The sequence below is a fragment of the Capra hircus genome, chromosome 28 (assembly GCF_001704415.2).
Source record: "Capra hircus breed San Clemente chromosome 28, ASM170441v1, whole genome shotgun sequence".
NCBI classification, from domain to species: domain Eukaryota; kingdom Metazoa; phylum Chordata; class Mammalia; order Artiodactyla; family Bovidae; genus Capra; species Capra hircus.
This window is the reverse complement of record NC_030835.1, coordinates 44,507,604-44,530,756: the sequence shown is the minus strand read 5'-3', so window position 1 is coordinate 44,530,756 and position 23,153 is coordinate 44,507,604. Positions and strand designations below refer to the sequence as shown.

Below are 23,153 nucleotides of genomic sequence, written 5' to 3'. Positions count from 1 at the left end.
CATCTAGTTTTGCTTTACTGACTACGCTAGAGCCTTTGACTGTGTTGAACACAACAAACTGTGGAAAATTCTTAAAGAGACGGGAATACCAGACCACCTGTCCTGCCTCCTGAGAAATCAGTATGCAGGTCAAGAAGCAACAGTTAGAACTGAACATGGGACAGCAGACTGGTTCCAAATAGGGAAAGGAGTATGTCAAGCCTGTATATTGTCGCTCTCCTATTTAACTTATATGCAGAGTACATCATGTGAAATGCCAGGCTGGATGAAGCACAAGCTGGAATCAAGATTTCTGGGAGAAATATCAATAACATCAGATATGCAGATGATACCACGCTTATGGCAGAAAGCAAAGAAGAACTAAAGAGCCTCTTGATGAAAATGAAACAAGAGAGTGAAAAAGTTGACTTAAAACTCAACATTCAAAAAACGAAGATCATGGCACCTGTGTCCCATCACGTTGAGAGTGTAACAGGCAGGAAGGCCAGGGGTCTCCAAATGGAGGAAATAGCCTACAAGTGTCAGACATTTTTATCTCTCTTAAGTGGCAGGAGGAAACAAACTAGCGATATTTTTTTCCTTCTCTATACAAATTTAAAAGGAGGTTTCTCTTAAAATTCTGTGTTGCCATAATGAGATAACCAATGCATTTTTTAATGGAAATGTTTGTCTTAAGCTATGTTAATGTAATATGTATGTATTTACCCCCAGACTCTGTCTTCAAGTCGGTTCTGCCCAATGGCTCAGAACCTACTTGACAAACCAATATGTTATACTCAGATATTGTTTCCCTAATCTATGTAAACAAAACTATTTGTATGGTAATCTGTCCTTCTACAAGATTCAAGTTAATCATTTATGGCCCAGGATGAATCATCTGGTGCCAAGATTATCCCAAAATACATCTTATGGGTGAGGGGCCTGGTGCTGTTCTGAGTTTTAAGACATTCCATTCTTTCATTAACAGACTGTTAGTGACTATGTAACATCCAGCTGAAGACTAGCACTCTTTCTGCCCCCTTCTGATACCTATGTCAGAAGCTTTCTCTATCTCCTTTATACTTTAATAAAACTTTACTACACAAAAACTCTGACCTATCAAGCCTTGTCTCTGGCCCCGAATTGAATTCTTCTCCTCCGGAGGTCAAGAATCCTGGCATCTTTTCATTCAGCAACAACCTTTCATCTTCATGGCAAATAAATGGGGAAACAATGGAAACAGTGGTAGACTTTATTTTCTTGGACTCCAAAATCACTGCAGATAGTGACTGCAGCCATGAAGTTAAAAGACGCTTGCTCCTGGGAAGAAAAGCTATGACCAACCTAGACAGCATATTAAAAAGCAGAGACATTACTTTACCAACAAAGATCTGTCTAGTCAAAGCTGTGGTTTTTCCAGTAGTCATATATGGATGTGAGAGTTGGACTATAAAGAAAGCTGAGTGTCATAGAATTGATGCTTTTGCACTGTGGTGTTGGAGAAGACTCTTGAGAGTCCTTTGGACTGTAAGGAGATCCAACCTGTCCATACTAAAGGAAATCAGTCCTGAATATTCATTGGAAGGACTGAGGCTGAAGCTGAAACTCCAATACTTTGGCCACCTGATGCAAAGAGCTGACTCATTGGAAAAGACCCTGATGCTGGGGAAGATTGAAGGTGGGAAGAGACGGGGACAGCAGAGGGTGAGATAGTTGGATGGCATCACTGACTGGTTGCACATGAGTTCGAGCAAGCTGCAGGAGTTGTTGATGGACAGGGAAGCCTGGTGTGCTGCAGTTCATGGGGTGGCAGAGTCGGACATGACTGAGTGACTGAACTGAGCTGAACCTTTTTTTTTTAAGCCTCAACTCTATTTGTCTTATATGAGTTTGGCTACACCCACTTTCTCTTGGTTGCCATTCATTTGGAGTATCATCTTTCACTCCTTCACTTTGAATCTATGTTTGTCTTTAGAACTGAGATGGGTCTCCTGGAAAATGTAGGTGGGTGGGTCTTATTCTTTGATTCATCCAGCCACTCTGTGTCTTTTGACTGATGAATTCAGTCTATTTACATCTAGGATGATCACTGATAGATGAGGACCTGGTCCTTACACTTTATCTTTTACTTTCTGGCTGCTCTCTCTCTCCATTGCTTGCTTTTCTGTGCGTCTCTGTCTGCCATTTGGCTTCATGGTTTTCGACAATGTCTTCCTCAGTTTTTTCTTTGTGCTTCATGTCTCTGTCCTAGATTTGTGTTTTGTGGTTCTCACAAGGTTTGTGTGAAAGGTCTCACAGATTAAATGGCCCTTTTTCTGATAACAGCATTTCATCTTCATCAGCCTCTAAGGGTTCAGTTCTTTTTCTCTTCCCCTTTGGTGTTTTGTTTTCTCAGTCCATCCCTTTTTATGTTGTGAGTTCACTACCAAATGTAGTGGCTCTCTTTACTTTACTGCCTCTACCCCGTTTAACCTTTATGCTCTAAGTGCTTCACAATTCATTCTTACGTAGAGTTGTGATTTTCTGATCTTCTCTGTTTATCACCTTACTCAAAGTTTATGTGCTTTTTAGTTTTCATTTCAGATATAGAGTTCATTTCAACATTTCTTATAAGGCAGCTTTGGTGATAACAAACTCTCTCAGCTTTTGTTTGTCTGGGAGAGCCTGTATTCTCCTTTATATCTGAAGGATAACTTCCCTGGGTAGAGTATTCTTTGCTGACAGTTTTGAATATTTTATTATTTGAGTATGTCATCCCACTCTCTCTCGTGGAGTTTATGCTCAGAAATCTGCCGATAGCCTAATGGTAGTTACTTTCTTTTTTTCTCTGGCTGCCTTTATAATTCTTTTCAAAACTGTAACTTTTGACAACTTTAATATAACATGTCTTGGATAATGTCTTTTTACACTGAGGTACCTAGGGGTTCTCTTAACTTCATTGACATGTATATCCAGTTCCTTCCCCAGTTTGGGAAGTTCTCAACTATTTTTTTTCAATAACCTCTCAGCTCCCTTCTCCCTCTCTTCTCTTTCATTAGGATACCCATTAGCCTAATGTTGCCTTTCTTGATGGAGTCAAATAGTTCTTATAGAATTTCTTCATTTTAAAAAAATCTTTATTTTCTGTCATCTTCTACCTGAATCATTTCTGTATTTCCGTTTTCAAGGTCGCTGATTCTATCTTCTGTATGATCTTCTCTATTTCCAATAATTTATAATGCTTCCTTCGTCTTATTAAGCTCTTTGGCTCCAGAATTTCTATTTGATTCTTTTTAGAGTTCTAATCTCTCTGGTTAAGTATCCCTTCTGTTCATTAATTTTATTGCTGAGTTCACTGAACATCCTTTTTGACTTTTCTTGTAACTTGTTAAGTTTCTTCGTAACAGCTATTTTGCATTCTCTATCAGGTATATCACAAACTTCTGTGATTTTATTTTCTGGAGAAATGTCATTTTCTTGTTGTGATATTGTGTTACCATGGTTTTTCATGGTGATTGATGAATCATTCCTCTGAGGGTGCCTTTGAAATAGCCAAAACCTTTCCTATTTAGGTAATCTTTTAAAAATATGCATATATTTATTTGGCTGTATTAGGTCTTAGTGGCAGCACTGGGGCTTCTTGTGGCGGTGGACTCTTTAGTTGAGGAACCTGGGCACGGTAGTTGTGGTGCAGGAATTCAGTTGCATTCTGGCATGTGGGATCTTAGTTCCCCCACCAGGGATCTGCGTCCCCTACATTGGAAGATGGATTTTTAATCACTGGACCACCAGGGTGAAAGTGAAAGTGAAGTCGCTCGTCCATGGGATTCTCCAGGCAAGAATACTGGAGTGGGTTGCCATTTCCTTCTCCAGGGGATCTTCTCGACCCAGGGATCAAACCCAGGTCTCCCACATTGCATGCAGACACTTTAACCTCTGCACCAACAGGGAAGCCCTTAAATACAAGACTCCAAGTACTAACATCAAAGGTTTCAAAGGAGGAAAGGAAGCCAGGTTGAAAGAAGAAGGAGGAGGAAGCAGGAGAGGGGGTGAAAAAGGGGTGGCCTTACAGATGTCTCCTGCCACCTACAGATGCCCAGGCGTTATGGGACTTTTCCCTGGGCCTCCAGAGAAGGGAGGACTGGAACTCGGCCCTGCCAGAAATCAGACCAGACCAGAACCAGAATTCGAGTTTTCTGCCAAGAGGAGGTATCAGTCTCCAATCCTCAGCTCAGGCTGAGGGCCCTTCAACCAGATTCCTGCATCCAGGACAGGGGGACTAGAAAAATGGGGAAGGATAGGAAGGGTTAAGGAGAGGAAAGAGAGAGGGAAGGGGAAGGAGGTCAATAAAGTCTCTTGTTCCTTACCTGTGGGGGCACTCTGGCCAGTTGTCCACATCAGGAGGAGACCAGGGACAAAAGGGTCCCAGTTGCGGCCGCTGGGTCTGGTCCATTGGCAGGCAAGCTGGCCCCTGAGTATCCCGAGTGGTCAGGATCCTTTTTTACATTGATTTTCACAATTGAAGTGAAATGAAGTGAATTCACTCAGTCGTGTCCGACTCTTTGCGACCCCATGGACTGTAGCCCACCAGGCTCCTCCCTCCATGGCATTCTCCAGGCAAGAGTACTAGAGTGGGTTGCCATTTCCTTCTCCAGGGGATCTTCCCGACCCAGGGATCGAACCTGGGTCTCCTGCATTCCAGGCAGACGCTTTAACCTCTGAGCCACCAGGGAAGCAATTCGAGGTCTTTCTTTGATTTTCCAGTAGGTGGTGCTAGAGCACAAGGTTTCGGTTTCCCTACCTGTGCAGCCTCTCATTACATTTGAGAATTGGCACTTGGCACCCTCCCTGACCTCTGCCAGAGGTGTTGCATGTGCCCTTGGTGCTGCTGGTACCTCCAGGGTCGCTGGTGCCCTGTGCTGCTGGTGCCACTGTTATCACTGGCATTGCTGCTGAGGGCATGGGATGGCAGGGTCCTCTGCCATACATGGGTCACTGGAGGCAGGCACTTCACCACAGGGTGAGTAGTGGGGTTGCAGATGCCTTCTCCATGGGTGGGGGACTGGGTTGGTAGGTGCTGCTGAAGCTTGAGGGACTGGGGCCCACACAACTGGGGCCCTGCGGCCACCACTGCGCAGTGTCCTGTGGCCATTGGTGTGGCTGTAGCTGGGGCAGAGGGTGCACCTTCAGATGCGAAGGTGTGAGGAACTCTCCAGAGTCTTGGTGTGCTGGGCAGAGGCACCTTTGTTGAGTTGTGGATGTTTTACTAGTTGTAGGTTGAAGGAGTGAGACAAAGGGAGCTTCTCATGAAGCCATGATGCTGACCCCACTAACACAGTGGTTATGATTAAAGGTAAAAATGTTTTAAACTACTCAAAGGCGTTATGAAATCTTTTATTTTCCAATTATCCAGGTTATTCTTACCTGCTGTCCTGCTGTGTCTCCGATTCTTTGTGACATGGACAGTCCATGGGGATTCTCTAGGCAAGTATATTAGAGTGGATTGCCATTTCCTCTTTCAGGGGCTCTTCCCAACTCAAGCATCAAACCCAGGTCTCTGGCATGCAGGTGGAGACTTTACCGACTGAGCCACCAGGGAAGGCTGGCAATACTGGAGTGGCCAGCCTATCCCTTCTCCAGGGGATTATACTGACCCAGGAATCAAACCAGGGTCTCTTGCATTGCAGGCGTATTTTATTTTTAACAACTGAACTACCAGGAAGCACCTCCACCTCTACCCCAGGGCAAAATATCACAGAAGACCTTGCCTTTCACCTGCTACCTGCTCGCATCCCTCTCCAGTACCTGAGGAAGAATCTATCAGGGCACAGAGATTAGAGATTTTAGTTTCTTGATTACAGTCTGTGGTTTCTTGTTTTGCAGATGTTCCTTCTCTCTTTTTTTTGCCTGGTGATTCTGAAATCAGTGTTTACATTTGTGGATGTGCCCTGATTTAGGAAAATCTGATATCTTTAAAAATTGAAACTTCAAAAGAAAAGTAATTAGGGGCATGAGTGTTTACTTAACAAAAGAGTGTTTTTTAAAGTTCTTATTGAACAACTCTTAAAATATCAAGCTCTCCTGGCACTGCTATGTGTTGGGAAGCCCACGGATGACCTGGAAAGATGCCCAAAGTTGCCAAGTTGCCTCTGTGTCACTCTCTTCCTCCTTTCCACTAAAAACTACCACTTTTAATGAAAAAAAAAAATCAAGCTTTCCAAATGCATTATAATAACTGAAAAGTTGAATTTATTATTTTTATTTTTTATTTACAAAAATTGAAATTATATATAACTTTGCAGAAGCACCCATAACCCACATTCAGTGGGGCCTCCAACTACTCATGTAGATTTCACTCAGTGTTCAGTAAGGTGGGCTCAAGGCTTTTTAAATAAGGAAATTTGAGCAAGATAAACAATCATTGCCTTCAGTAATAATTAAACCTATGAGTTATTAATCCATGTCTTAATTAAATCAATAAAGCAATAAATCAAAGCTTTTCAGTAACAACAATTATGAAAATAGATTTAAGCAAAGGTGTTTTTGTTTACAATTTGAATTCACACGTGACTTGGAATACATGGCATGGCTTGTTCTGTCATTGTGAACTGGCCTCAGCTCATCCATCTGCCATCAACAATAAGTTTCCAGGCTGGTAAACTTCAAGCCTCTGAGAATTTTAGTTTTGTTTGGTCCCAAGATAGGATTTAATTGACTTGCAGTGTGTTAAAGGAAAGTGTATTGAAAGATATTCAAGGAAAAGAAGATTGATAATTGGCTCAACTATAGAAGTCACATCATCATTTCAAGTTAATAATTAACTTGAGGCTAATTGACAACTGTGTAAGCTAAACAAAGCTGATTTTTGAATTATTTTTATTGAGGCATAATTGACATATAACATTGAGTTAGTTTCAGATGTATAGCATTATGATTTGATATTTACATACACTGAGAAATGACCACCACAGTGTACCTAGTTAATCTCTTTCAGCATATGTAATTACGGTATTTTTTCTTGGGATGAGAACTTTTAAGATCTGTTCTCTCAGCAGTTCTCAAGTGTGCAGCACAGTATCATTAACTCTAGTCACCATGCTATGCATCACACCCCCAGGACTTATTTATTTTATGAAGTTGGTTAGCTAGATAATAGCTTTTGACCATCTTCACCTATTTTACTCAACCCATCTCCACCTCTAGGAGCCACCAATCTATTCTACGTCTGTGAGTTCACATTTTTTTTTTAATATTCCATGTAAAAGTGAGATGATCAAAAATGATTTTTTCTATTTTCCTTTATTTATTTAAATTGAAGGTATGGTAGGCTGCAGTCCATGGGGTCGCGAAGAGTCGGACACGACTGAGCGACTTCTTTCACTTTTCAGTTTCATGCACTGGAGAAGGACATGGCAACCCACTCCAGTGTTCTTGCCTGGAGAATCCCAGGGACGGGGGAGCCTGGTGGGCTGCCGTCTATGGGGTCGCACAGAGTCGGACACGACTGAAGCGACTCAGCAGCAGCAGTTAATTTACAATGTATTAACTTCAAAAGTACAGAACAGTGATTCAGTTATATAAGTGTACCAATGTATATATATTCTTTTTCAGATTTTTTCATTAGTTTATTACAAGGAATTGCGTATAGTTCCCTGTGCTATATAGTAGGACCTCATTGTTCATCAAAGATGATTTTTCAAGTTAACATAACCTATTACAAGGTATGGAGAAGGTGATGGCACCCCACTCCAGTACTCTTGCCTGGAAAATCCCATGGATTGAGGAGCCTGGTGGGCTGCAGTCCATGGGGTCGCGAAGAGTCGGACACGACTGAGCGACCTCCCTTTCACTTTTCACTTTCATGCACTGGAGAAGGAAATGGCAACCCACTCCAGTGTTCTTGCCTGGAGAATCCCAGGGACGGGGGAGCCTGGTGGGCTGCCGTCTATGGGGTCGCACAGAGTCGGACACGACTGATGGGACTTAGCAGCAGCAGCATTACAGGGTAATATTTTTTTCCTCCAAAAATTGGTGATATATGAAAGCATTAGAATAATAGGATTTTAGAGCTGAAGGAAAAAAAAAAACTTTTCTCCATGAAAGTTCAAAGGTTCCTCCCATCTAGTGTCTGTGTTCCACATATCAGTTTAGGCAAGACCGTAAATCTGCTTAGTGCCAGACCATATCTCAGAATTTGGAGTTTTGTGTTTTTTCCATTGCTCCACACCCATTTAAGACAGCCAGGACGAATATTTCCTTCCAGAAACTGTTTGCTCAGCTCCTCAGCTGGGAGGACACCCTCTCCTTGCAGTTCTGTGCTGGGTCTCTTCCCACACGCTGACTTCAGCAACTGAGTGGATACACTTACCACAAGCTTCTGCAGCAATCAGGCCAAGAATTCTGGACCTACATGTGGATACAGGAGACCATTTTATTCCTGATTTGTCTTATGATTAGGATAGTGGCCTGTTTTTTGTCTCATTTGCTAAGTGCAGCATTAGGAAAATTATTTGGCACCTCAATTTCTCAAGATACGAATAGAAGCAAAATGAGGAATATAAGTTGCAATAAATAAAAGCAAGGGAATATGGCAAGAGCAGGTATTTGGAATTTAAGAAAATAGTAATCAAAAAGCCCGTTTTGAAATAGCAAACAGTTATAAAGTTGCAATTTGGGTTAATGCTTTCCCCTGCTTGTCTTTATTTTTCAGAATTTCTGCATTATTGCATGTATTTTATATGAAAAGTTAAAAACATGCTTTTAAAAAAGCACAATCCCTTGCAAACATTTACTCTGAGACTACTTCATGTCTAAGGAAATTAACTTATGCTCAGCGGAGAGTTCCAAATATTAGATCCTATGTCTCTTTTTTTCCTATTACTTAATCATTCGCAGAAGAATTAAACTACAGAGAAAATTCCTATTACATGTTTTTTATTTTTCTCCCCTTCCAAGAAGGGTGCTCTGTGGTCCATTATTTTATATTTAAAAACACTTTCAGTTGGCTTGTCTTCTTTTCTGTTTCTCTTCTTTCCTGTCTTTCTCCTCTTAATAGTTTACTGTCTGACACACACACAGGTTTGTAGATTTTATCTTTCATCATTCCCACAATATGCTAAAAATGATGTCTGACATTATTGATGAGTTTAAGTAAAGGAAGTTGGCAAGTAAGAAATAATAGCCGTTTTTTTTAAAGTTTATGTATTTTAATTGAAAAATCATTGATTTTGCAATGCTGTGTTGCAGGTGCACAGCAGTGATTCACTTATACATATATATATATTCTTTAATTATATTATTTTCATATTCTTTTCCATTATGGTTTATCACAGAATGTTGAATATAATTCCTTATAGAGCCAGACCTTGTTGTTTATTCATCCTTTCTATAATGGTTAGCATTTGCTAACCCCAACCTCTTATTCCATCTTTCCCCCAACCCTGTCCCTACTAGGCCACCACAAGGCTGTCCTCTGTGCCTGTAGTCTGTTTCTGTTTTGTGAATAAGTTTCAGTTCAGTTCAGTTCAGTTCAGTTCAGTCACTCAGTCATGTCCAACTCTTTGCGACCCCATGAATTATAGCACCCCAGGCCTCCCTGTCCATCACCAACTCCCAGAGTTCACTCAGATTCATGTCCATCAAGTCAGTGATGCCATCCAGCCATCTCATCCTCTGTCATCCCCTTCTCCTCCTGCCCCCAATCCCATCCAGCATCAGAGTCTTTTCCAATGAGTCAACTCTGCATGAGGTGCCCAAAGTACTGGAGTTTCAGCTTTAGCATCATTCCTTCCAAAGAATACCCAGGACTGTTCTCCTTTAGAATGGACTGATTGAATCTTCTTGCAGTCCAAGGAACTCTCAAATTTTCTCCAACACCACAGTTCAAAAGCATCAATTCTTCGGCACTCAGCTTTCTTCACAGTCCAACTCTCACATCCATACATGACCATAGCCTAGACTAGACGGACCTTAGTCGGCAAAGTAATGTCTCTGCTTTTGAATATGCTATCTAGGTTGGTCATAACTTTTGTTCTAAAGAGTAAGCATCTTTTAATTTCATGGCTGCAATCACCATCTGCAGTGATTTTGGAGCCCCCCAAAATAAAGTCTGACACTGTTTCTGCTGTTTCCCCATCTATTTCCCATGAAGTGATGGGACCAGATGCCATGATCTTCGTTTTCTGAATGTTGAGCTTTAAGCCAGCTTTTTCACTCTCCTCTTTCACTTTCATCAAGAAGCTTTTTAGTTCCTCTCCACTTTCTGCCATAAGGGTGGTGTCATCTGCCTATCTGAGGTGATTGATATTTCTCCCGGCAATCTTGATTCCAGCTTGTGCTTCATCTAGCGTATTTTGTGTGATGTACCATGCATAAAAGTTACATAAGCAGGGTGGCAATATGCAGCCTTTAGGTACTCCTTTCCCTATTTGGAAGCAGTCTGTTATTCCATGTCCAGTTCTAACTGTTGCTTTTTGACCTGCATACAGATTTCTCAGGAGGCAGGTCAGATGGTCTGGTATTCCCATCTCTTTAAGAATTCTCCACAGTTTGTTGTGATCCATACAGTCTAAGGTTTTGGCATAGTCAATAAAGCAGAAGTAGATGTTTTTCTGGAGCTCTCTTGCTTTTTCGATGATCCAATGGATGTTGGCAGTTTGATTTCTGGTTTCTCTGCCTTTTCTAAATCCAGCTTGAACATCTGGAAGTTCATGGTTCACATACTGTTGAAGCCTGGCTTAGAGGATTTTGAGTATTACTTTGCTAGCCTGTGAGATGAATACAGTTGTGCGGTAGTTTGAACATTCTTCAGCATTGCCTTTATTTGGGATTGGAATGAAAACTGACCTTTTCCAGTCCTGTGGCCACTGCTGAGTTTTCCAAATTTACTGGCATTTTGAATGCAGCACTTTCACAGCATCATCTTTCAGGATTTGAAACAGCTTAGCTGGAATTCCATCACCTCTACTAGCTTTGTTCGTAGTGATGTTTCCTAAGGCCCACTTGACTTTGCATTCCAGGATGTCTGGCTCTAGGTGAATGATCACACCATCGTGGTTATCTGGGTCATGATCTTTTTTATATAAATTCTTCTGTGTATTCTTGCCACCTCTTCTTAATATCTTCTGCTTCTGTTAGGTCCAGACCATTTCTGTCCTTTATTGTGCCCATCTTTGCATGAAATGTTCCCTTGGTATCTCTAATTTTCTTGAAGAGATCTCTAGTTTTTCCCATTCTATTGTTTTCCTCTATTTCTTTGCATTGATCAGTGAGGAAGGCTTTCTTATCTCTCCTTGCTCTTCTTTGGAACTCTGCACTCAGATGGATATATCTTTCCTTTTCTCCTTTGCCTTTAGCTTCTCTTCTTTTCACAGCTGTTTATAAGGCCTCCCCAGACAGCCACTGTCAGGAAGCGTTTAACAGGAGGCTTCCTGTGTGCCGTTTTGGATCTGTCAGGAATCCTCTGTCCCTTATTAATTCCTAAATATTCAGGAGCAGCAAACTACTTCCAGGGGCTGAAGAACGCATGCATTTCCTTCGTTAGCTTTTCCATACGGTGTTAAGTAACTATTTACAACCCTCTTGCTTTTATGAACCACATGGTAAGAGTGATTATTTACAACCCTCTCTCTTTGATATGGATTGCCTAATGATAATTTGTAAGTCTGGACTTTTGATTTTTATCTTTGCTGAAAATAGTTACCTTTTAAGACAGTGTAAATACCCACACTGTGTTGAAATAAACACCTTTGTTCCATCAGAGCTTGGGTCCCCTTGTCGTTTCTTTCTCTCTCTCTCTCTCTCTCTCCCTCTCTCAGGCTAATTCTCTGGAGTGCAGAGGCTCACTGAGCTCACTTTCTTGCCCAGGCTTCTAAGACCCTCTGGTGAAGGTGCACTATGCCTTCACCCCCCTCGAGAGGGTGCCTGGTGCCTACATGTAGCAGTGCAAGCCTTGTGTCAAATGTTTATTGGCTTTCTGTGTAAACCAAGGAATATCAGCCTCTTTCTCTCTTTTACTTTTTTATCATTGACTCCAGCTCACCAGGTTCCAGTCCATTAAAGGACTTCAACAAACCATTTTGCCTTTTTGCATTTCTTTTTCTCGAAGATGGTCTTGATCACTGCCTCCTGTACAATGTCATGAACCTCCCTCCATCCATAGTTCTTCAGGCACTTTGTCTATCAGATCTAATCCCTTGAATCTATTTGTCACTTCCACTGTATAATTATAAGGGATTTGATTTAGGTCATACCTGAATGGTCTAGTGATTTTCCCTATTTTCTTCAATTTAAGTCTGAAATAGCAATAAGGAGTTCATGATGTGAGCCACGGTCAGCTCCCGGTCTTGTTTTTGCTGACTGTATAGAGTTTCTCCATCTTTTGCTGCAAAGAATATAATCAATATGATTTTGGTATTGACCATCTGGTGATGTCCATGTGTAGACTCTTCTCTTGTGTTGTTGGAAGAGGAAAGTTGTAAAATAATTATACTCCCATAAAAATTAGTTGAAAAAGACAATTTTTTTGCTTCTAAAGATTGTCTTCTCAATTTTGATACATATCTGGAATTTTATTTAGATGTATTATGGTAGGAAGCAATAGAGAGAATAGGATGAGAACCTGACAAATTCTGTTTCTAGAAATTTTCCATGACTGGTCCAGGAGGCTGTTGTTGAGCATGAGCCCCAGTACCATGTATGGCAGGTTCTTGCTTTAAGGTTGCTCTCCTTTCTTTGACACTCCTTGGCTCACCTTGTCCCTACAGACACTCTCTGCAAAGAGAAAGATCATCCAGGTGTAGGGTGGCCACCAGGAAGGCAAGGAAATAGGATTGTGATCAACAAGGAGTAAACACCCTGGGTTAAGTTGGTGGGCAAGGTTGTGCTTCTAACAGCTCCTGTAGAGAAGCAGACAGAAGTATTTCCTCTGATTCAGCCCTGGCTTTTTGAGAACTTGAAACTCCAGCCCAGCAGTCCTTTCTCTGACCCACTACTGTTTCAGTCCAGGTAATACCCAGTGCAGCCTGGCCTCCCACCCCACTGGGGCTGAGCAAGCAGAGACCGTATTAAGGCCACTGAGGGCCAGGTGCACCAAAGTTAGGTCCCAGTGAGGCCAGGTAAAATCTCACCTGATGCCAATTTTCTGCAGACCTGGAGTCTGGGTGCGACCCACTGAGCGAGGTATGCTTTCTGCGTTTGCTCTTTTCTTCTGGGCTTCTGCATAGCCATGTCAGGCAGGTAGTGGTGTAACCTACTTGGGGTTCCAAATCCACATGGTAGACCACTTTGGTAGAAAAATCATTTTCTTTTTATTTTAATAGAAAAAAATAGACTGATTAGAAATATTATTTTACAAGTAAGAACTGTAAAGCTTAGCTAGTTCTTGGAGGTGAGGTTTGTGGTCACATGAAAATTTGTTCCCAGGTCCAGTAAAGATTTGGGAAGAGAGAGTCTATGTTTAATATATTTTATTTTTTTCTCAAATTTTAAATGTGAAAATGTCATATTTACCCAAGGCTCTATAAAAATAAATGTGTCACTTAAAAAGCATGTATAATATCATGTGTGAAACAAATCACCAGTCCAGGTTCGATACATGATACAGGATGTTCAAGGCTGGTGCACTGAGATGACCCAGAGGGATGGTATGTGGAGGGAGGGAGGGGGGTTCAGGATGGCAAACACGTGTACACCCGTGGCAGATTCATGTTGATGTATGGCAAAACCAACACAATATTGTAAAGTAATTAACCTCCAATTAAAATAAATAAATGTATATTAAAAAAAACAGCCTAATAAAATGAGCATATGTATCTCAAGATTCAAGTTAAGATGACAAAGATTACCGTCATCTCAGAAGTTCCTTACATGCTCCTGTCAAAGGCTTTCCTTCATCCCTCCACAGCGGGGTAACTATATCCTAATCCCATGTTAATAATTCTTTTTTTTTTTCTCACAATGTTTTACCACTCATGTATGAGCCTCAGTAATAAATGGTTCAGTTTTGAAAAATCAAGTTGCAGGAGGATGGCATTGTCCTTATTATATGAAGGATCCCAGGAGAGGAAAAGCTGAACAAGGTCTCTGAGTCATAATTAGGTTCTTCTTTTCTATTTTCTTAAGGTGGAAGCTTAGATATGTTAGTTTTCTACCAGAGGTGTTTCTGTATGAGAACGCTACCAATTTCTCCCACAGTGTGGCTTAGGTTGCACCCTACAGATTTTTATATGTTGTGTTTTCATTTTCACTTAGTTCAAAATATGAGGCATCGAGCTCATGAGTTATTAAGAAATGACCTTGTAGACTGTAGGTCAGGTTCCTCTGTCCATGGAATTCTCCAGGCAAGAATATTGGAGTGGGTTGCCATTTCCTTCTTCAGGGAATCTTCCCAACCCAGGGATTGAACCCAGGTCTCCCACATTGCAGGCAGATTCTTTTGGTCTGAGTCACCAGGGAAGCCCTATTAAGAATTGAGCTGCTTAATTTTCACATAATTGGGGTATTTTCTAGATTGCGCTATTATCAATTTCTTTTTAATTCATTATGGTCAGAAACCAAATGCACTGAATTGTGGTTTCAATCCTGTTAAATTGGATACAGTTTATTTTATGGCTCAGAATATGGTCTATCTTGTTAAATAATTTATGTTCACTTGAAAAGAATGTGTTCTGCTGGTGTTGAGTGGAATGTTCCATAAATGTTATTTAGATTCAATTGATTGATGAATATCATTCAGGTTTTCTACACCTTTGCTGATTTTCTAGTTACTCTATCAATTACTGAGAGAAAAGAATTTAAATATCAATTATAATCAATATCATGTATATAATCAAGTGTAATATCAAGTATAAGTATGGACATGTTGTATTTTCCTTTCAGTTTTTTTAGTTTTCTCCTGTTTTCCTTTCCATTAGTATTTTGAAATGCTTTAATTAGGTACATTATTGTATCTTCTTGGCGAACCAATTACTTTTATTGTTAGGTACTGTTCTTTTTTATTCCTGGTAATTTTCCTTGTTGTGGAGTCTGCTTTGTCTGATGTTAATTTAGCCACTCTGACTTTCTTTTCATTTATATGAAATCTTTTTCCACCCTTTTATTTGACTCTCAGATTAGTTTTTGGCTTGCATTTCTCTTATAATTGGTGAGTTGAATATCTTTTTGTATATTTAAAGACTGTATTTACGTCTTTGTGTGAACTGCCAAAGTCATATTGCCTATTTTTTTTCAGATTTTTCATCGTTTGTTCTTTCCATTTTTAAACAGTGTTTTGCATATGAGGAAGATTAGCTTTCTTGCTGTGACATATATTACAAATATTTTCTCCCAGTTTGCCAGTTGTATTTTAACTTTAACTTTGAGTATTTTGTTTCCATGTTAAAGTTTTCATTTATTTATTTTATGTAGTTACATTTGCCTTTTTGTTGTTGTTGTTATTGCATCTGGGTTTTGAGTCATAGTTAGAAAGCCTTTTTACATTATTTGTGTTCAAAAGTTACTTAGGTTAGTACTGTCCTCCTGTGTATAAGGTAATGGCACCCCACTCCAGTACTCTTGCCTGGAAAATCCCATGGATGGAGGAGCCTGGTAGGCTGCAGTCCATGGGGTCATAGAGAGTCGGACATGACTAAGCAACTTCACTTTGACTTTTCACTTTCATGCATTGGAGAAGGAAATGGCCACCCACTCCAGTGTTCTTGCCTGGAGAATCCCAGGGATGGGGGAGACTGGTGGGCTGCCGTCTACGGGGTCGCACAGAGTCAGATAAAACTGAAGCGACTTAGCAGCAGTAGCAAGAACATATTTTCTAAATATTGTGTTCAAAAGTTACTTAGGTTAGTAGTGTCCTTCTGTGTGTGTGTGTGTGCGTGCGTGTGTGTGTGTGTGTGTATATATATATATATATATATCTCCAGGTTAAAGAAGAATTCACTCATGTTTTCTTCTCATGTTTGTTCTTGTTGTTCAGTCACCAAGTCATGTTCAACTCTTTGTGACCTGATGGACTGCAGCACACTAGGCTTCTCTGTCCTTCACCATCTCTCAGAGCTTGCTCAAACTCATGTCCATGAGTCGGCAATGCCATCCAACCATCTCGTCTCTGTTGTCCCCTTCTCCTGCCTTCAATCTTTCCCAGCATCAGGGTCTTTCTCAATGAGTCAGTTCTTCACATCAGGGGGATAAACTATTGGAGCTTCAGTTTCAGCATCAGCCCTTCCAATGAGTATTCAGGGTTGATTTCCTTTAGGACTGACTGATTTGATCTCCTTGTTGTCCAAGGGAGTCTCAACAGTCTTCTCCAGCACCACAGTTCAAAGCATCAATTTTCTGGCCCTCAGCCTTCTTTATGGTCCAACTCTTACATCCGTACATGACTACTGGGAAAACCATAGCTTTGATTATAGGGGCCTTTGTTGGCAAACTGATGTCTCTGCTTTTTAATATGCTTTCTAGGTTTGTTACAACTTTTCTTCCAAGGAGCCAGCGTCTTCTCATTTCATGACTGCAGTCACCATCTGCTGTGATTTTGGAGCCCAAGGGAAGAAAGTCTGTCACTGTTTCCATTGTTTCCTCATCTATTTGCCATGAAATGATGGGACCAGATGCCATGATCTTCATTTTTTGAATGTTCAGTTTCAACTCAGCTTTTTCACTCTCCTCTTTCACTTTCATCAAGAGGGTCTTTAGTTCTTCTTTGCTTTCTGCCATAAGGGTGGTGTCATCAGCATATCTGAGGTTATTGATATTTCTCCCAGCAATCTTGATTCCAGCTTGTGCTTCTTCCAGTCTGGCATTTTGCATGATGTACCCTGCATATAATTTAAATAAGCAGGGTGACAATATACAGCCTTGATGTACTCCTTTTCTGATTTGGAACCAATCTTTTGTTCCATGTCTGGTTCTAACAGTTGCTTCTTGACCTGCAAACAGGTTTCACAGGAGGCAGGTCAGGTGGTCTGATATTCCCATTGCTTGAAGAATTTCCCACAGTTTTTTGTGATCGACACAGTCAGATGTTTCAGTGTAGTCAATGAAGCAGATGTTTTTCTAGTGATCCAGCAGATGTTGGCAATTTGATCTCTGGTTCCTCTGCCTTTTCTACATCCAGCTTGTACATCTGGAAGTTCTTGTTTCAGGTACTGCTGAAGCCTAGCTTGAAGAATTTTGAACATTACCTTGCTATCAAGTGCAATGAGCACAACTGTGCGGTAGTTTGAGCATTCTTTGACATTGCCCTTCTTTGGGATTGGAATGAAACCTGACCTCTTCCAGTCTTGTGGCCACTGCTGAATTCTCCAAGTTTGCTGACACATGGAGTGCAAATCCACTTTCACAGCATCATCTTTTAGGATTTGAAATAGCTCAACTGGAATGCCATCACCTCCACTAGCTTTGTATGTAGTGATACTTCCGAAGACCCACTTGACTTCACACTCCAGGATGTTTGGCTGTAGGAGAATGACCACCCCATTGTGGTTTATCCGGGTCATTGAGACCTTTTTTGTACAGTTTTTCTGTGTCTTCTTGCCACCAAGTATTTGGCTTCTTAAATCTATGATTCATTTGGAATTTATTCTTATGTATGGTATAAGATTTGGACTTAATTTTATCTTTTCCTGAGGGAGTGTCCAGTCTCAGTACCATTTACTAAAAAGCCCATTTTTGCTCTGGTGAGTTGATGTATACATTTGTCATATTCCACAGTTCTGTGTGGATGTGTGTGTGGTCAGTTGTCCAGTTGTGTCTGATTCTCTGTAGCCCCATCGACTGGAGCTCACCAGGATCCTCTGTCCATGAAACTTTCCAGGGAAGAATACTGGAGTGGGTAGCCATTTCCTCATCCAGGGGATCTTCCAGACCCAGGAATCGAACCCTTGTCTCTTGTGTCTTCTGCATTGATAGGCAGATTCCTTACCACTGGCACCACTGGCAAGCCCCTGTATGTATGAGGGTCTATTTCTTGGCTTTCTGTTCTACTCTACTTTTCAGTCTGTGCCAAGAGGCTTTAGAATATATTTTAATATTTGGCAGAGCTAATCTTCCATGTAGATTAAAAAATGTACTCCTCTTTATTCTTGGTTCTTTTTCTATATGAAGCTTTAGCATAAACTTTCTAACTCATTTTTTTTTAAAAAAAAGGTATATTTCTTTTTCAGTGAAGCACAGTTGATTTACTATATTATACAGTTTCAGGTATGCAACATAGTGATTCACTTTTAAAAATATTATACTCCATTGATCGCTCTTGTGGAACACTGATTGCGTTCCCTGTGTTGTACAGTATATCCTTGTAGCTTTTTTATTTTATGCACAGTAGTTTGTACCTCTTAATCCTCTCTCCCATCTTGCCTCACCTTCCTTCCTCTCCCCACTAGTAACCACTAGTTTGTTCTCTGTATCTGTGAGTCTGTGTCTTTGTTGTTGTTGTTGTTGTTATATTCACTAGATCTTTTTTAAATTCCACTTATAAGTGATATTATATAGTATCTGTCTTTCTCCATCTGCCCTATTTCACTCAGCATAAGACCTTCCAAGTGTATCTGTATTGGAGAAGGCAATGGCACCCCACTCCAGTACTCTTGCCTGGAAAATTCCAAGGACGGAGAAGTCCATGGGATCACAAAAAGTCGGACACAACTGAGTGACTTCACTTAAACTTTTCACTTTCGTACATTGGAGAAGGAAATGGCAACCCATTCCAGTGTTCTTGGCTGGAGAATCCCAGGAACGGGGGAGCCTGGTGGGCTGCCATCTATGGGGTTGCATAGAGTGGGACACGACTGAGGCGACTTAGCAGCAGCAGCAGCAGGTTACTGTATCTTCTTGGTTGCTGTTGTAAATGAGTTTTTCCCTCCAACTTTACCAGCTACCTTTTTAGGAAAGCCAATGGTTTCTACATGCTACTGTTAGAACCTATTACTTTACTGAATTATTTTTATTTTAATCATTGACTATCTTGAGTTTTACAGTTGCCTGATCAGCCTCTCTGCAAATAGAAATGCTTTTGATTCTTTTCAGTTCTTACCTGCCCAATCTGTCATTGCTTTCCTCTTGCCTAATTGCATTGCTTTTAATACCTCCAGTATTAAAAGTGTCTTAGTTCCCCTACCAGGGATCACACACACACCCTGCCTTGGCAGATAGTATTAACCATTGGACCACCGGAAAGTCCCATTAGATGGATACACTTTTATGTATCCATCTAATGTTAATCTTTATGTTAATCTAGCTGTGATTAACAAAATGCCAGTGAATTCTTATTTTCATTAATTTTTACCACAAATGAATGTTGACTTTTGATAAAAAGTTTTGCAGCATCTATGCAGGTAATCATTTGATTTTTCTCCTTAGATGTTTTAATAGGTTTTATTACATTAATAAATTTTTTAGGAGTGCCCCCGTCTTGAATTTCTGTAATAGTCCCCATCTTGTCATGATGTATTATTTTCTTACCTTGCTGTTAAATATGTTTATCAACATTTTATTTTGAAATTGGACCTAATTTTCATATATCATATTGGTTGCTAAGTTTACTTTTCTCTGCCCCGTCTTTAACAGGTGCAGGCATCAGAGCTATATTTGCTTCAGAAAATAATTAGGAAAACTTTCTTCCTTTTTACTGCCCTGAGAGAATTTAGGGGCTATCTTAGTTTTGAAAGTTTAGTAGTACTTTCACCTGGAATCGTCTAGGCCTCACACATTTTGAGGCTGTAGTTCCTTGGTTAATTTTTTCATACATTCCATAAACATTAGTCTGAGCTTTCTAAATCTAAAAAGTGCAGTTTTGCTTAAATACATTTCCCTAGGAAATCATCCATTTCACCTATTTTTTCAAATTGATTTGCATAGGTGACTGCAAAATACTAAATTTTTTTCTGTTTTAATAGTTATTTTTCCTTTGTCATTTTTTATTTTGTATTTTTGTGCCTTCTCCCACTTTTTTTAGGTTAGCAAGTGGCTTATTTATTTTTTTAGTTATTTTTAAAAACCAGAAATTTGATTTCGTGGTTAGAACTACTATTTTTCTACCCACCTAATTTCTTCTATCTTTAATTTTTCCATATTTGTGTTTTCCTTTAGTTAGTTTTTTGTTGTTGTTGTTGTTCTAGTTGAACAAAAAAGCCTTGGTTCAAAAAGATTTTTGAGCTGGGAATTTAATTCATTTATTCAAAATCTTTTATTGTTGTTGACAAATGTGTTTAAGGCCATGAATTTTCCTATGGTCACTGCTTTCAATGTGTCCTATCTCCTCTTCTGATATATCGTGTTTCTATTATCATTATGCTTTAGAAATTTTACTTTATACTTTTCCATTCATCTAAGAGTCCTCAGTAGAAACTTTTATATGTCCAGATGAAACAGTGTTTTTTGTTTTTTTATTTTTTGTTGTTAATAATTTTTAGTTTTACTTCATTGCAAACAGAGGGTGTTGTTCGTAATAGCTCTACTTTATAGAACTTTACTGATATTTTCTTTGTGACCTGATATATGACCTTGTTCCGTATGAATGATCTTTGTACCTTGAGAGGAAATTGTATTTTCTATTATCAGGATGAAAAGTTGTGTGATACCTTTTTGATTATGTTGCTTAGCTCTTGTATTCTCATTTATTTTGGGTTCACTACATTTGTCTTATTCTGAGTGGTGTGTTGAATCTTCTCATTTTTGCTGGGTTTTTTACCTTTGTCTCTTTACATCTCTTGCAATTGCCACTTTGTAAGTGTGGAATTCTGTTGCATTATTTCATCCTGTGGTATGTAGGTCTTTATAATAAAAATCACTTCATTGTGATTTGTGACTTTTAGCTTTAAAACACACAGACATTTTTTTAAGCCCATATTACTTTCTTCCTGAAATGCTTTTCTGCAACCCACCCACTTCATGTGAGTGATTCCTGCTTATCTTTCCCATTGGTGTTTATATGTCATGCCTTTCTCTGACTTCTCACAATTTAAGTTGTCCTTTCATTACAATTTCTCATGATGAATCTATAAATTCAGCAAGTCTCTCTCTACATGTCAGGTTCTTCCCATGTGCGAGGCAGGATTCCAGGTATTGAGGAAGGAGTTGTGAATAAGGAAGCAAGAATGTACCCTCAGACAGCTCACAGACATTATTGACTTTTTTTCTAACATTTAATAAATTTATTATTAAGTAGTTTAACAGTGCCTGTCTGTTTGTTGTCTGTAGGTCTCATGACAAAAAGGGCAGTGTTTTGTTCACTGTTGACACGGTAGGCACATTGGTGGATACTCAGTATGTATTAGATGAATTCATGGCTCAGATGGTAAAGAATCTGCCTACAATGCAGGAAACCTGGGTTTGATCCCTGGGCTGGGAAGAGACCCTGGAGGAAGGCATGGCAAGCCACTCCAGTATTCTTGCCTGGAGACTCCCCATGGACAGGGGAGTGTGATGGGCTACAGCCCATGGGCTCACAAAGAGTTGGACACGACTGCATGACTAAGCACACACAGCACCCATGAATTTATAGATCTGTGTTTATTTTTATATTTCACATGCTCATTTTCCAGGCTAGTAGAGACTAGTCAGAATTACACACGCACAATTTTTTTTTCTGTTAAACTGCACATTTTTCTCATTCAGGTGCAATCTGAAACATCTAACAAAGAAATTTCACTGAGAAACAGTCTAGGCTTCCCTTTCAATTCAGCAAACATTCCCCTCACTTTCACCTTTGAATAAATGGGTGAATTAATTTTCTTATCCAGGGACTAGAAGCCGGGAACCAGTTGGCTCTCCGGTAGATGTCCCAAAATGAATGGGCTGTGGTCCATGAGGAGGATGCACTATTCTGATGGGTAATAAAGCTGAAGGAACTGAAGTTAGGAGTCAGTCACTGAAACCAAAGTTCTGTCTTTCCCAGGAGAGTTTTACTGTTTTTATTATTATTAAATTTTTTTGGCTGCACAATGTGGCTTGTGGGACTTTAGTTCCCTGACTAGGGATTGAACCTGGGCTCTCAGCAGTGAGGGTGATGTCCTAACCCACTGGACCATCAGCATATTCCTGAGGAGAGTTTTAGAAGAGCAAAGAATTTCATATCTTTTAAAACCCAAAAGATGCCTTTGGGACAGGTCAAGTTTGAAAGGATACCTGATCTGTGGTGATGCTCTGTGGTTGGCATAAGCACAGAGCACAATATAAGCAGAGCACCAGCAAGGTTTGGAACACAAATAATTCATGAGCAACAGTGTTCCCAGGACTGGAGTGACTTCCCTCTACTTCTAGGTCCCATGTGTTCATATCACTTTAGAGGAGGGATTCTCAGATGTCAGGGAGAATATCCAAGTCACTGTGAACTGTAGAGCCCCTTCAAATGTATTTAGTTGCACCACGGAGGGGCAGGTGGGTTGGGGAGTAGACACAGTTACCACCTACCACCCAGGCCCGTCAGTGTGGAAACCACTGCCTGGGTGAGGGGCTGCTGCAGAGCCGGGTTGGATGCATGCGTGCTGGCGTCTTGGTGCAGGAGAAAGCTGAGGACAAGCAAGGGGCTTCCCATGTGGCTCTAGCAATGAAGAAGCTGCCTACCAGTGCAGGAGATATAAGAGATATGGATTCAATCCCTGGGTAGGGAAGATCCTCTGGAGGACAGCATGGCAACTCTCTAGAATTCTTGCCTGGAAAATCCCATCGACAGGGGAGCCTGGCAGGCTACAGTCCATAGGATCACAAAGAGCTGGACATGACTGAAGTAACTTAGCACACACGCACACACATTTATTGCAATGGTCTTATCAGAGATGACACTTGATTAGTTAGTGAGAGTGGTGTCCTAGTCCTTCTCAGTACATCCAATTCTGTGTTCTTAGACCTTTGAATACAGTCAAAGCTTATTCAATAGCTTATTCAGGATCAGAAGATGGTACAATTGAAGGGATCAGGGTGATTCCATGCCCTTATTTGCACATGTGATTTACAGGGTGTGTCATGTATACAGTACATACACATCGTTTCCCCTGGCTAACTTCCTTTATGAAAAGTATGTCTGTTATTATTCTATATATAGAATATAGACTCTATGCTAAAGATAATCTGATATTAAGAAGTAGGATTCCAGGAGACCTTTCCTTGGGGGACACTGAAATGAAATCAAAGTGAGGATATGGAGAAGTGAGGGAAAGCATGACACCCCGAGTCCCTTCACCCTCCACAAAAACTGCTTCTCCACC

At 40.4% G+C, this 23,153-nt stretch overlaps 1 non-coding gene across 1 annotated transcript; it reads right to left on the bottom strand.

Annotated features, from left to right (window-relative positions):
* TRNAS-GGA lies at positions 4,620–4,691 on the bottom strand. The gene has a single exon. It is a non-coding gene; the product is annotated as a tRNA-Ser (tRNA).